The sequence below is a fragment of the Rhipicephalus microplus genome, chromosome 10 (genome assembly GCF_043290135.1).
Source record: "Rhipicephalus microplus isolate Deutch F79 chromosome 10, USDA_Rmic, whole genome shotgun sequence".
Classification (NCBI taxonomy): domain Eukaryota; kingdom Metazoa; phylum Arthropoda; class Arachnida; order Ixodida; family Ixodidae; genus Rhipicephalus; species Rhipicephalus microplus.
The window spans coordinates 57,112,483-57,128,300 of NC_134709.1; positions in this window are offsets into that span (position 1 = coordinate 57,112,483).

Genomic DNA, 15,818 nt, shown 5'->3' on the forward strand with positions numbered 1-15,818 from the left:
AAAAAGTTAAGCGAATATGGCGTTAGGGGACTTGCTCTTGACCTTATACGCAGTTATTTGACAAACCGCTACCAATACACAGACACCAATCATTCAAAATCAGTTTTAGGTGAAATTAAATACGGTGTTCCTCAGGGTTCCATCCTTGGACCACTTCTTTTTTTATTATATATAAATGATATAGGTAATATTCCGTTCACGCCAGATATAATTCTTTACGCCGATGACACGAATGTATTTTTTTCAGGAGAGAACCTACATATTCTTCAGTTGCAAGCTAGCAAATGGCTCAATAATTTATCTGAGTGGCTTATTGTAAATAAACTAGAACTAAATACCAAAAAAACTAAATATATAATTTTTCGCTGCCGAAATAAGTCAATCAGGAATGACGTACATTTGAAATTCCGTGGCGAGATCATCGAGCGTGTAAGAATACATAAATTTCTAGGTGTTCTTTTCGAAGAAAATCTCAGCTGGTCTCCTCATGTCGATAACCTCACAAGACGCATCTCACGTTCAATAGGTATTATCAGCAGAGCAAAGCAACTTTTGCCACGTTGGTTAAAACTCCAGCTATATTACGCACTAATTCATTCCCATTTACAATACTGCCTCCTTGTGTGGGGAACAACAACAAAAACAAATCTTAAAAAGCTGTATATCCTACAAAAACGTATTGTGCGAGTTATTGAAAATGTGCCATATATAACTCACTCCGCTCCACTTTTTAAAGCGAACACTATATTAACAATGCAACACATACTGAAAAAGAAGCTAGGCATTACAATATTTCAGAAAATAAAGTTATGCCACGATAGTTTTTTTCGACAATTTCTGGGAAAAGGACACGCTTACGAAACCAGAAAAACTAGGTATGATAAAGGTTTTACACGAACTAACTATGGTATGCAAAAACAATCTTACGTTATAGCAGACTTTTTAAATCATCATCCTACCGTGATAAACTTGGTACAAGAAACGATGCACATGAAATGCTTCAAAAGAAAGTTAACTGCATATCTCCTATCAATACAAGAATAATTCCGTTTTCTTTTTCTCTATCTTTTTCTTTTTTTTTCTCTTTTTTTTTACCTTGCTGCAGTTTATACTGTATATGTATATAGAAAATCTTTCTGTTTCATATGTATATAGAACAATGTATATATGTAGAAAATCCTGTATATGTTTGGCCAAAATATGTATACTATATGTAACCTTGTGTATTTTGCTTAGATAACTGCCACTGATGTTTGAGTTGTGTGTGTCTAAAAAGGGGTGTGACACCCAGTCAGGCATTCGTGCCTTTTTGTCACTCCTCCTAGACAGGGCAAATGTACATATTACTTGTCTTTGTCTGAAATAAATACGAAATACGAAATACAAATACAGGAAGGGTGGATGTGCCAGATAGACAATCAAGAAGAGATGCGATCCATGAGTCACGGTGTTGTTTGGTGGCTATCGAGTTGAGATCAAGAAAGGACAAGGTGTGCGCTCAAGTGGATGCACACGCCAGATATGGAGATAAAAGTGAACGGGACAGGGCGTTTGCGTCGGAGTGCTTGCGTCTGCAGCGGTACACGACGTGAATATCGTACTCCTGGATACAGAGTCCTCATCACGCTAGGCGCCTGGAGGGTTCTTTCAACGTGGTGAGCCAGAAAAAGCGCATTTTGGTCCATTGCTAGATTACACTGGTAACCGTATAAATATGGCCAAAATTTTTCAAGCGCCCACAGCTCAGCCAAGCACTCTTTTTCTGTCATCTTATAATTAGTGCCCGCTTTCATCAGCGTGCGACTTACGTAAGCGACCACGTATTCGCTGTAGCCGGGCTTTCGTTGAGCGATGACAGCACCAAGACCTACGCTGGTGGCATCTGGGTGTACGTCAGTAGGAGCTGTCAGATCCAACTGGCGAAGAATCGGTGGGCAAGTGGGTGGGCGGTGCAGTGTGACAGAGGTGGTACTGCATGCAGGGGACCAGGCGGAAATGCCCACTTTACCTCGAAGAAGTATGGTGAACGGTGAAATGATAGCTGCGGAAGTATGATGCCAGGTCAAGGAAACTACGCAATTGTTTTACAGCGAAAGCTGTTATGAGATCAGAACACGGGTCACGTGCAGCGCGTAGCGGTTCGCCGCCACTGCCGTCGCCGCCGGTGCCCATAACCAGTATTGCAAGAAAGAAAAGAAACCTTGTTAAATAAAAGAACACCGAGGAGACAATGAGATTTGAACCCGGGTCCCCATGCTTGCCAGCCCAGCATTCTACCACTGTGTCAAGCTGGTGCTTGGAATTCCTTTGCAACTGGCTTTGGGCAGGCTTGATGTCGAAAAAGAAATCTCGCAATAGGAGTTATGAATTACTTTGTAGCACCAAAGAAACAACCAAGGGTCAAATAATGTGAATTGCGCAATGAGTGGGTCGTCAACTGCTCCAACAGTTTACAAAAAGCTAGATCTTGTTCACTTATTGACTGTGGCGCATACCCACTGTGGGAGATCGCGGTGATTACAAACGCTTCTGTCATAGTACTGCATCGTCGTCAAGCACAACACAAATATTTCAGAAAGTTCATTGCAAGCGCGCACCAGGTACCATACTTCTCTGAAGAATGACGAAAGACAACATAGTGAATGTCTGTCTACTACACAACTAATATTGGCGCAGTGCATACCCTGCAAACGTAAGTGATATATACTTAAAGGGTATTTAAAGAAAGCTATGAAATACCGCCTTTCCAGCTTTCTCTGTGACAGTATTGAACTTTCGGCTCAGACCTGGCGATTTTATTTCTTTGATTGCCTGGATGAGCAAGACGAAGTACGGCTGCAACCTTGTCGGAGTCGGGTCTAACGATATCTTTGCCGACAAGGTGGCCCAATACTTTGATGGTCTTACTGACTAAGTTGCACTTCTTTGTGTTGAGCTGAAGGCCAGCGTACGAAATGAATGTCAGGACCTCGACCAAACACATGAGTTGCTGAGAAAAAGTGGAAGTATAAATGACAATGTCGTCTAATAACATAAGCAGGTCTTATACATGAGAGAGAGAGAGAGAGATAAAGATGCAAGGAAAGGCAGGGAGGTTAACCAGACGCACATCCGGTTTGCTACCCTGCACTGGGGAAGGGATAAAGGGGAGAAAAGAGGTTGTAGAGAGATGAGAAGGTACACACAATCACGAGCACACTCGGCGAGCACGCACAGTCTACAGGCGGTCGCTCAGGTTTGTTGACTTTTGTTTGGTTTGTAAATTAGCAGTGCTTTATTGCTTTCTGCTCAACTGAGGCAGATGCCCAAGGCCCTAGTATCTTCTGCACACAAAATGGTCCGGGGTCAACTTGATTCAAAACCATCCAGAGCTGGCATCGCTGTGTGTCGTAGCAAGCGCAGCTGCACAGGACGTGTTCGATGGTCTCTTCAGCTCCGCAGTAGTCGCATGTAGGAGTGTCTGCCATACCAATGCGAAAGGAGTACACCTTTGTAAATGCAACACCCAACCAAAGACGGCATAACAGTGTCGCATCGGAGCGGGAAAGTTGTGATGGTAGCTTTAGCTTGAGCGAAGGATCCAGTTCATAAAATTGACACCTTTGGAAGCTGGTAGACGACCAGAACGTGCGTGTGAGACCTCGAGCCAGCAGGTAAAGTTGTCTTGATGCATCAGTCTTTGATAGAGGAATCGGGACTACACGGGTTCCTTCATGGGCTGAGCGGGCTGCATCATCGGCTAATTGATTTCCGGTAATACCGATATGTCCAGGCAGCCATTGATATATAGTATCATGCCCTCGTGCTAGAGCTTCATGATGGCAATGTCTTATTTCTTGTACCAATTGGTCATGACTCCTCCTACGCATGGCAGATTGCAAACTCTAAAGCGCTGCCTTCGAATCACAGAATATGACCCATTTTCCTGGACGTTCTTGAACGAGATATTGTAAAGCAGACCTTATAGCAGCAAGCTCTGATGCCGTAGATGTAGTCATATGCGACAACTTAAACTTGATTGTCATTGCTGCAGCCGGAATTACAGCGGCACCTAATGAGCTGCTGGACGAGACGGACCCATCAGTGTATATCTGCGTTCGGTCTAAGTACAACTCATGTAATAATTGCAGTGTTGCTTGCTTCAATGCTACTCTGGAGTGATTGCTTTTCTTTTTGATTCCCGGAATTTCTAGACGTACTTGCGGCTGGTCGAGGAACCACAAAGGACATGCCATTCTCGCAGCTGGCGTATATCCTGATAGAATGCTGTTTAGGTGCTTGGCTGTGACGTCTGAAAACGTAGCACGTGGTCTTCTAGAGGGTAGAAGGGCCAAGTGGTGGTCGGCGACACGGCTAGCATGTCGAATGTGCGCTCTGAGGCAATCCACAACTCTGTATGTCCTGACCGGATGGTCTTTGGCAAGCATGATTGTGGCATAAGTAGAAGCGCATTGGGGCAGTCCTAGGCAGATACGCAGTGCCTGACCCTGCAAATTCTCCAATGAATGAGTATTGGATTTGCAAGTGTTAGTCAGTATCGGCAAGCTGTAGCGCAATAGACCCAGAAATAGGGCCCTGTACAGCTGTAGCATGGAGGCCACAGAAGTTCCCCATGCTTTCCCGCACATGAATTTCATTATATGCACAATAGATAGCAGTCTCTTCTTCAAGTACGCACAATGTGGGCTCCACGAAAAACCTCTGTCGATTGTTGTGCCCAAGAAACGATGCGTCTGTGCATATTTGACACTCTGTCCATTGATGTAAACAGGGTATGGCGTCATTGGTTTGCGTGTAAACGCCATCAACGCGCACTTAACAGTTGATATATTTAGGCCTTGTTTCTGAAGGTAGGCTGTTGTGAGGGTTGCTGCCCGCTGTATTCGTGCACGCACCTGAGGGCGAGTAACTGCAGCACTCCAGAAGCAAATATCATCGGCGTATATGATAGGCACACCGACTTTGGCAGAACCTTCACCAGACCAATGAGGGCAACATTGAACAATGTGGGGCTTAAAACACCTCCTTGAGGTACTGCGCAGTAGGTGTAATGTTCAGCAGTTGTACCCTCATATGTTTTCACAAAGAAACACCTGCCAGTTCTTTATTCTTTTATCCAATGAAACATTCGTCCACCAATGCCCATTGCTGCGAGAGAAGTGAGGATGGCATCGTGAGCTACATTATCATATGCACCCTTCACGTCAAGAAAGAGTGCCACTGATATGCGCTTGCGACTTTTTTCTTGTTGATCAAATGTCGATAAGTCAAGCACACAGTCGATGGAGGAGCGGCCCCGAAGAAAGCCTGCCATGCAAGAAGGGTATTTGGTGTATCGTTCCAAGTACCACTCGAGACGAAATAGAACCATTCTTTCCATCACTTTTCCGAGGCAGCTTGCGAGGGCAATAGAGCGATCCGCTGTGAAGTCCAATGGTGATTATACCGATTTCAAAAGTGGTATTAATCGACTTATTTTCCATTCTCGGTGAACACTGCCGCTGAGCCAGGAGTTGTTGAAGCATGTTAAAAGTTCTTTTCTGGCTTTTTTTCCAAGGTGTCCCAACGCACTATAAGTATTACCATCAGGACCTGGCGATGACATGTGCTTAGAAGTGACTAACGCACCTTCCAGTTCTTCCATGGTGAATGGAATGTCCATTTCTGGTAATCGCGTCTCAGGAACAATCACGGTGTCGATGCTCTCGTACATAATATTCCCGGCAACTCTCGTGCAAAATTCTTCAGCCACCTCGAGTTCTGTTTTTCCATGATGGAGTGCCAAAGCTTTAAAAGGTTGCCGTTATTGCGGAGAGGAACGAAGACCACGAACTGTTCTCCAGATATATGACAGCGGTTTATGAGGGTCTAGAGATTCGCAGAATGCTTTCCAGCGTTCGCTCTCCAGCTTGTAAATGCGTCGTTGAGTCTTTTTCTGGAGCCTCCTTGCTTCCCTCAGATCGTAAATTGATCTTGTGCGTCTGTATCGTCGTTCAGCACGCCTTCGTATAGTTCGTAATCTTTCCAGTTTGATGTCAAACTGTGTTATTTTAGACGAATATGGTAATTTACATTTGGACGCTTGCATAGCTTCCGCTATGGTATTTTCCAGGCTGCAGGCGAGGCCTTCTTGGCAAGCGTTCTCAACACGCGATGTAAAACATCGCGTGTTGAGAACGCTGTTGAGACCAGTCAGTGCCAATTACAACACCGGAAGAGAAATTTTTTATGATACCATCGATCGTCACGTAGGTGGGTATGTGATCACTCCCATGAGTCTCAATATCGCAAAACTATTTAACTTTGCGAGAGAAGCACCGTGACAGCAATGTCAGGTCAAGGCAACTGTCATACGTGAGACCCCGCAGATACGTGGCGGTACCATCGTTCATAATAGAAAGGTCGTAATCGGAAGCGACTGTAACAATGTTCCGGCCCCTGGCATTCATCCTAGTGCTCCCCCAAAGCATGTGATGGGCGTTGAAGTCACCGGTGATGATCCAAGGCCCATCGGTCCTCATTAGGATGTCTTTTAATCTGTCGCAGTCAAATCGCGATGACGGAGATATATATCCACCAATAAGCGTGAACGAAATTGCATTCTTCTTTACACGAAGACACACGTACTGATTGTCGTCATTTGAACTTATTGGGTGGAAAAGATAAGTCAAGTCTGTGCGAATGTAAACAATTACTTTGCTTCGTTCTTCGCAAGCGGCTGAACAAAAACCTTCATAACCGGACAATCTATAAGGCGTTGATACGTTTGGTTCACATATGACAAGTATAGGGAATTGATTGGCCCGGACAAATTGGCGAAAGTCCGAGATACGGGACTTCATGTCTCTGGCATTCCACTGAAAAATCGACGCACGTTTAACTTCAGTGCGGAAGATGAGATTTTGTTGAGCCATTGTGCTTATACGAAGTTAGCAAGAACTGGATTCAGTGCATCCAGTATTTGCATTGCACTCTTAGCAGACGGAGATTGTATGCTGCTCAGTAGCGTGCGAATCGTGGCAATTAATGATTGCACGATTGCAGTCACTTGCCTGTCTTGATTGGAAAGATCTCGAACCGGGATCGCGGACTGGCCGTCATGAAACTCCTTCGGTTCGCTTGATGCTGCTTCCCTTTGAAGTGCAGGCCACTCTGTCGCAGTTAGGGTATGCTGACTGGCTTTGTCCTTTACAGCCTTTCCCACGGCATGCGGTCTGGGAGGCAAAGGAGGTGGTACTGATGAGGGATCTGGCAAACGTGTCGAGGAGGTAGCGGGCGTCCTTGAAGACCGACGTCGACGTGAACGACGCTTTCTGACTTTAGCTGCGGCTTCTCGATGAGATGAGTGATCGCGCACCATCTCCTTCAAAATGGCAATTTCCTTCTGAATCCGCGGGCAGTCCTTCGATGTGGCTTCATGGGATCCATTGCAATTAGAGCATTTCTAGACAGTTGCGACGCACTCATCCGCTTCATGGGGCTCGGCGCAGCGGTGGCATACCACCGAATTCTCACAGACGCTGCTCACATGTCCAAGTTTCATGCATTTACGGCACTGGAGAGGCTTTGGAATGAAAGGCCGCACAGCATGTCTGAAGTACCCCACCTTCACATGAGAGGGGAGTGATGTGCTCTTAAACGCAATCTTCACACAGCGAGACTTGCCTAGCCGGGTGGCATCAACAATATGAGTACCAGTTGTTGACTTGACAAGAAATTATAAGTCATTATTGGAAATAGCCACATCTATGTCGTAGATCACGCCGGTTACTACATCACATCCCAAGAGAACATGAGAGCGCACCTGGTTGCCGTCCAAGTCAGTTACACTGCGCAGAACGCCCAACGCACTTGCGTGCAAAACGTCCACAGCCAGTATATTCTTTCTGGCGTTCACTCTTATGTCCGTGATCTAATTTGGCACGAGCGTTTCCAGAGACCTTGATACAGACTGTCTGTTAAGGCGTTTCATGCTGACGGTAGGAAGTACAGGCAGAAACAGGATGGTATAAGTGTTCGATTTTGGCACTTCACTTACAGTTTGAATAGTTGAGGATGAAGATGTCCTCATGTTCCTCCTCTTCGCTTTGCGGCTCAGCACAGGTTGGAAACCGTCATCTTAAAAGTCCTCATTGCTGAGATAGTAAGCAAGAGTATCTTCACTGTCGCTGTCACTCGCTTGTCCCATCCGCTTCCTGGAGGCGGCCGCCGCTGACGCCGCTGGTGCCGGCAGGCGCCCGGGGTGGTCTACCTTCATCCCCTCCAAATAGCAGCGAAAACTGATCAACAGACTTAAATTGCAACTGAAATACGCCGGAGTTGGCAGAAGTAGCTCCTATTCAAAACACACTTCATCGTTTACCTCTTATACATGAGGACACATAAAAGAGTATCTATCTTGCGCTCGAATGTTGCTGGAGCGTTGCACAACCCGAAAGGCGTGATGTTGAGCTCGTAAAGGCCGTAAGGCATTGCAAAGTCTGTTTTCTCCTTGTCTGCCTAACACATGAGTATTTTTCAACACCCAGATTGGAGGTAGAGACTGGAGAAACACCCAGCGCCTTGCAGGAAGTCGATCCATGCATAGCAACAGTTATACATCTTTTTTTGTGTGTGTGGAAGAGGAGGAGGAGGAAAGTTTAAGCAAAAGCACAGGGAGGTTAGCCAGTTGCTAGACAGACTGGCTACCCTCTGTTGGGGAAAGGGGTGAGCGGAATAAAAGATGATAAAAAAAAGTTGCGAAGAGACAGAGAGATAAATTACAAAAAAATTGCGACAGAGGAAAGGAAACATCAAAGAGTATAAGACATTAAACTCTGTCTCTGAAGCTGGTTGTCTGCAAAAAGCGCAGCAAAGCTTTTAAAGTCTTCTGGGCTGAGGATGGGCTAGTTCAATGACCCAGAATCCTTTGTTCCGCCAAAGGCCGATCATCCAGTCTATACAGAGCTGCAGTCAGTTCTTGTCTTCACGCGTTGGAATGGGTGCACTGACACAGCAGGTGCGCGATGGTTTCTTCGCAGCTGCAGTAAGTGCACGTAGAAGAGCTGTCCATTCCGATGAGATAGGAGTATGCGTTCGTGAAGGTCACTCCAAGCCACAGGCAGCATAGAAGAGTGTCTTCAGCTAGAGATATCCTTGAGGGAAGACGAAGGTGTGGATCGGGATCCAAGTTATGCAGACACGCATTTGTGAATTCTGTGAGTTTCACTGTACCAGTGTGAGGTCATGTGCGAGCGAACAAAATATTGTAGCTGCGTCGGTTCTTGAGAACAGGATAGCTCTGTATTGGGTACCGTCGTGTGCAGATCTTGTGGCCTCATCTGCGCGGTCATTGCCATATATACCACTATGACCTGGTATCCACCGATACACTATGCTCTGCTGTTTCTCAATTTCTTGGTGATGAAGAAGCCTTATTACAGCTACTACTTTTCATTACGTTCATGTCGAAAGGGGGACATAAACACATTCAAGAGCTGCCTTTGAGTCCGAGAAGATGGACCAAGTTCCCGAAGGATTTTCAACTATAAACTCCAGAGCTGCACGTATGGTGGCGAGTTCTGCAGCTGTAGACAACGTCAAATGCGATGCCATGAATGTAATTGTGATGTGCCTCGCGGGAAGAAGCACCGCCCCTGCTGAACTTAGTGAAGACACCAAGCCATCCGTGTAAACGTGAAGGCGTCCGTTGTGCTCCTCTTACAGGAAGAGTAATGTGGCTTGTTTCAGGGCTAGATGTGACGACTTTTTCTTATTTTGGATGCCAGGAATTTTAAGATGAGCTTTGAGTCGGTGTAGGCACCACAATGGTAACGGCGACCGTGCTGCATGCGTGAAGTGCAATGGAAGCACTGTGCAATGCTGAGCTACAGCTAAAGTGAGGCGAGGTGATGTGATGGAAGCCGAGCGAAATTTCTTGGATGCCTTCTCTAAGCGTCTACCGGGATGTATGCGTTGACTGGATAATCACGCGCAATGATGACTGTCGCTGCTGTAGACGCGCATCTCGGGAGACCAAGGCATAATCGCAGTGCTTGGGCTTAGATCTACAGGAGGACGCGCAAGTTTGTTCTTCGGATTCCGCAAAGCACGAGTAAGCTGTATCGCATGTAACCGAGGAACAGAACAGTGTAGAGTTGAAGCATTGCTCGTACCGATGCACCCCACGTTTTTCCAGCAAAAAACCTCAGCTTGTGGGTGATCAAGATGAGTTTAGTTTTGATGTGGGCGATGTGAGGGCTCCAGGAGAGGTCGCGATCTACTATGACTCCGAGGAATCAGTGGGTCTTTACGTAGTTGATAGTGTTTCTGTTGATTTTAGTAACATATAGACTCATCGCCTTGTGCGTGATTGCTATAAGCGAGCACTTTTCTGATGACAGCTCTACTCTCCATTCTTCCAGGTACTTTGTCGCTAGTGTAGCCGCTCTCTGAAGCCGGGCACTTAAATGAAGGCGTGTTAAGCCTGACGCCCACATGCAGATGTCATCTGCATATATTGATAGATGGACTGATTCTGGAAGTGCGTCAACCAGGCCGAGGAGCGCTAGATTAAAAAGTGTGGGGCTAAGAACACCAACTTGAGGCACCCCGCGATGGATGCAATTGTACGTTGTTGTGCGATTCTCCATCTGTACAAAGATCGTTCTGCCTTTCAAATAGGTGTCGATCCATTGGTAAACCCGACCCCCTAATCCAACATTTTCCATGACACCCAGAATGGCTTCATGTGATACATTATCGTATGCACCTTTCACGTCCAAGAACAACACCGCAGATAAACGTTTCAGTCTTTTTTGATGCTGCACAGACGGGACCAGGTCAATAACGTTATCAATTTTGGATCGCCCACGCCGAAAGCCCGTCATAGCACCAGCGTATACCTCGTTGGGCTCCAGGTACCACTCTAGGTCAGTCAAAATCATCCTCTCCATCACTTTCCCGAAACAGCTGGTAAGCGTGATGGGGCGATAAGAGGTCAAGTCCAGATGAGATTTACCTGGTTTAAGCACAGGGACGAGGCGGCTGGATTTCCATGAATGAGGGACAAATCAGCTGCTCCACGAGTCTTTGTACACGGATAGAAGTGCCCGTCGAGCTTCTTCACCTTGGTTGCAAAGCGCCATGTACGTGATGCCACCCGGAGCAGGCGATGACGATCGTTTGCATGCCGTCAGGGCCGCTTTTAGTTCCTCTAGAAAGAAAAAGGTGTCTGTTCTCGAATCTCCAGAGACTGGAGCGTTTTCTAGGTGACGCATGGTACACGCGGACGCGTGACCGGCAACCCTCATGCATAAATATTCTGATACTTTAATTTTGGGGGGGGGGGGGGCTTGGTGGAGAGACAGACACTTGAAGGGGCGTTGTTGATGTGGCGATGTTCGTAGGCCACGAACAATCCTCCATGTCTGCGTCAAAGACTTGTGTGAATCCAACGATTCGCACAGAGGTTTTCTCCGAAAGGACTTAAATCAATTGATTTGCCGCTGAATTTGTTTCTGCAGGCACCTTGCCTGCCTCAAGTTGTGAATAGACTTGGTGCGCCTATATCTTGGTTCAGCACGACGACGGATCACTCTGAGCCGTTCCAACTCCGCTTCATGTTGACAATACCTTAATGTATGTTCAATTTGATAAGTCGGTTCTTCAGCAGCTCCTCTAATCATATCCTCGATGGTGTCGAGAGGGGGCGCTTCATTTTCTTGACATCTCTTTTCCGTCAGTGATCTGAACTTTTTCCAGTCGATGCAAGTCGAAGTGTCGTAGTTTTGCAATATTTTCAGGCCCTTGATCTTTAAATAAGTTGGTATGTGGTGACTTCCATGAGTTTCATAGTGTGCGAACCACTTAGCTTTTCCATTTAGGCTTCGTGACATAACTGTCAAGTCAAGGCAGCTGCTGTATGTAGTTCCCCGTAGAAACGTTTGGCGTCCGTCGTTTACACAATGTAGCTGCTGCTCCAGAGCAGAGGAGAATACTTGCCTTCCATGACGGTCTATCTTCGGACTTCCCCATAGTGGGTGGTGAGCGTTGAAATCTCCGGCGATGGTCCATGGTCCAGGTGTGGCTGTTAACAGTGCACGTAGTCTTTCAGGTTCAAAACGACTTGAAGGTGATATATATGCGCTGCTAGCGTGAAATTGAGGTCTCTACGTTTTACTGTCGAGCAGACATACTCGTTGTCATCGTGAGGTGCTACACAGTGCTCGATATATGTAAGGTCGCATCTGGTATATACAATGACTTTACGCTGTTCGTTGCAGGTAGCGGACTTAAGGCCTCGTACCTAGATAGTCGTATTGCATTGTGTAGCCGTGGCTCACAGATAACAATAACTGGAAACTGGTTTTTAAACTCAAATTGTCAGATATAAGAAATACGGGGCTTGAGGCCTCGGGTGTTCTACTGAAAAATTAAAGCTCCTTTGACTTCTTTACGAAAACTTCCAGAGGAGGAGCCATGGTGCCATTCCAGACTTGATAGCAGCGGCTTCAGCACATCTACTAACTGAAGTGCACTCTTAGCAGCCGGACTGTCAATGCTAGTGAGGAGCATACGAATGGTATTCATGAGGGCCTTTACAATGGCTACGATTTCCTTATTGCGACTATCACCGCAGTCTCATTCCGAAGTGATTGTAGACGACGATTCGGTGGCTCAAACGGCGGGTCTATCATTGGCAGCGCTGGCCATGTTTCAGGCGAGCCGGTGATGCTCTTGTCTTGCTTGGATGATTTGTCGTCGGCATGTCTGGACGTTTGAGTTGGTATACCGGCGATCATTTGGTGAGGTGCAGTCCTTGCTTCGGCAATGGGCCTCCTCAGGGGCCTTCGGCGTCGAGACCACCGGCGTCGTACTTTGGCCCTGTAAGTTGAGCCGTCGCAGACCAGTTGGCTCAACACTTGCATTTACTTTTTCATGTTTGGACAATCTTTCGACGATGCTACGTCAAGGCCATGACAGTTTCGACATTTTCAAAGCTCTACCTGGCAAGCGTCTGCGATATATGACTCTGAGCATAGCGAGCACACAGCCAGGTTTGTACAGACAGCACTGACATGTCCTAATCTATAACATTTCCAGCATTGAAGGGGCTTCGGTTCGAAAGGTCGCACTGTGTATCGAAAATCGCTGACCATGACTTGCGAAGGAAGTCTGTCTTCCTTAAACACGAGCTTCACGCCGCGCGATTTGCCAAGGCGACGGGCTTGGAGTATGGTAAGTTCTGCAGACACCGGTTTGATGAGGGCAACAAAGTGACTTTCGCTGACGAAAATGTCGACATCGTAAATGACGCCTGCAGTAGAGTCACGGCCATCAGGTATGTATGAGCGAACATTGTTATCCAACATCTTGACGTTGCTCCACACTTCCAATGTGCTTTGTTCAGTGACGTCTACGGCAAGGATATTCTAACGGCCATTGATCCGCATGTCCGTGATCTGTCCCTGGGTGAGTTCCTCAAAAGTCCTAGGCGCGGCTTGACGATTGAGCCGGCTGAGACTATGAGCTGCATCGACCGGCACAAACAGAATTGTGTATATCATAGGCTCTCGCGTCTTCGTAGCATTCTTACTTGTTGATGGAGACGGCATCACTAGTCTTCTTTTTGGCTGCCACCTTGTCACAGGCACGAAGTTGCCTTTGTCGGAGCTTTCGTTGCTGGCCGTAGAGTAAATCAGCGTGTCCTCGCTCTCGACATCAATCGGGAGGCCCGTACGCTTTCTCGTGGTAGCTGCAGACGACGTCGATGGTTGCGGTGGAAACCCAGGCGAACCTACATTCATCGCCACAGTCACTGGAATGGTGTCTTCCACAATGCCACACAAAAACTTTCCAAAATTACAGATACTGACAGCAGCGTTCTACGCCAGAATCACTTCGTCATCATCCATATCTGAACAACGCCTCTTTGTTGGTGATTTTATTGGGTGCACTATAATCAACACATAAACGGACAGAGGCATCCTGTTTCTGCACCAAAACCACAAAAGACGACCAAAGCACGATTAAGAGTGCATAATTGCACGTCTGCGCATGTCAGCGATGTTTTCCTCAATTATTTGCTGTACCGTTGAAACACATGTTATGGGCGATGGCTTACAATAGAGCTGCCGTCGATTCTAATGTGGTACGGCTTATAACCTTGGAGTGTGCATCAAACAAAAGGCTGTGCTTTTGGAGAAAGTCTAAAAAGTTTCTCTTGTGTTCTGCAGTGAGGTGGGGAACTATGGCAGCATTGAAAGCAAGAGTGGCAGCCTGACGATCAGTTGAAGCAGACAAAAGCGGTGATTTTGCGTGAAGGGGAACCAGCGAAAAAAGCTCGGTGTCAGCGAAGAAACTCACAGCAGTTCCCTGGAGCAGCATCACTGGAGAAGAAGTTGAGTTAAAGGCGGTTATCAATGTTTTAACGTTCATAAACTGGACAAGGCCAGTTGCGATGGTAAACCCCGCAAATTTGGAGTGAACTGATGGTGTAATGGTCGCGTCACTGGCAACGATAGCATCATACACGATCGTGCGATTATGTTCATCTCCTGGCGAAATACAACTAGCTGCAACGACGAAACGGAAGATGTATGCATCGACATCGCAGGAACACTTACTCTCGGTACGACATAAAAGCTGATGCTGAAGAAAGGAAGTCCTATACCAAAATGAGTGTGTGATTGTACGAAGCGTGTGCAAGAAAGTGAATGTGATGAAGGATGCCGTCAATGAAAACACGCACTGTACATCTCGAAGGCTGAATGGAGACTCCATCTGCGCAACGAAGAGGAGGGCCGTGGCGTCGTGAATTTTCTCGAGAGGGACAAAAAAACTGCACAAATTACGCAAAGTGACGCTCCTGTGTCTATTAGTACTTCAGTCTGTATATGTATACATTTAACATACACCAATAAAACAAATGATGGGTGGTCCCTATGAGTTTGGTTCAGTTCAAAAGATGCAGGTTTGCCTCCTGAAGCTTCACTATTTAGTCTTTCAGTTGACGGTCGGGAGTCAGATTAGTATGTCGAAGTGCAGAAGAGGAACGTTGAGTTGGTGAAGGGAAGCGACGGCGCGAGGAGCGGGAACTACCAACTGAGCCTAAGTTCTGCGAAGACTTCGACCAACGTGGGCTGTTCTCGTATGATCGGCAGTACGGCGGTTCAGTGTTGTAGAAGTCGTCCCATCCAAAGTCATAATAGCGTCGCCTTTCGTCTTACTGACGGCATCGGAAAACCTTGAAATATGGCCGCAGATGCCGCAATAGAAGCAAGTCGGCCGCTGAGTGCGCCAGCTGATTCAAACAAGACGTAATGTATCTGCAATTTTGCCCTCTCTAAAAAAAATGTCGATAGTGAAACAACACACCAACGGTATATGGAAAGAATTTTGACCTATTTCAACGTAGTGGGTCCAATTCATACCTTATGAAAATATAACGCCTAATTCTTTATATTTCCTCAAAATTGCAATGGGAGCACCATCCATAAAAGATTGTTCACTGAAACAAGGCTGCCTTCATATAACCCTGAATATTAAAGCCTTTGATTTCGATCACTCAATTGTTAACGCATTATTACAAGACCATGCTGACAGATTCGAAAGAATACTGCGAGATTTCTGAAACACATCATCAAGTTTGTGGCGAGAGACAAACAAACTTGTATCGTATGTGTACAACACTATAGATGCATCACTAACAATATGAGCGATACCATTTACAGAGACATTGAATAGTGCCGATCTCATGACGCCATCCTGTGGTACTCTCGCTTTAATTTCACTATACGAGGAGCAGAATTGTTTATTAGCAATGCACTGAGGCCGCC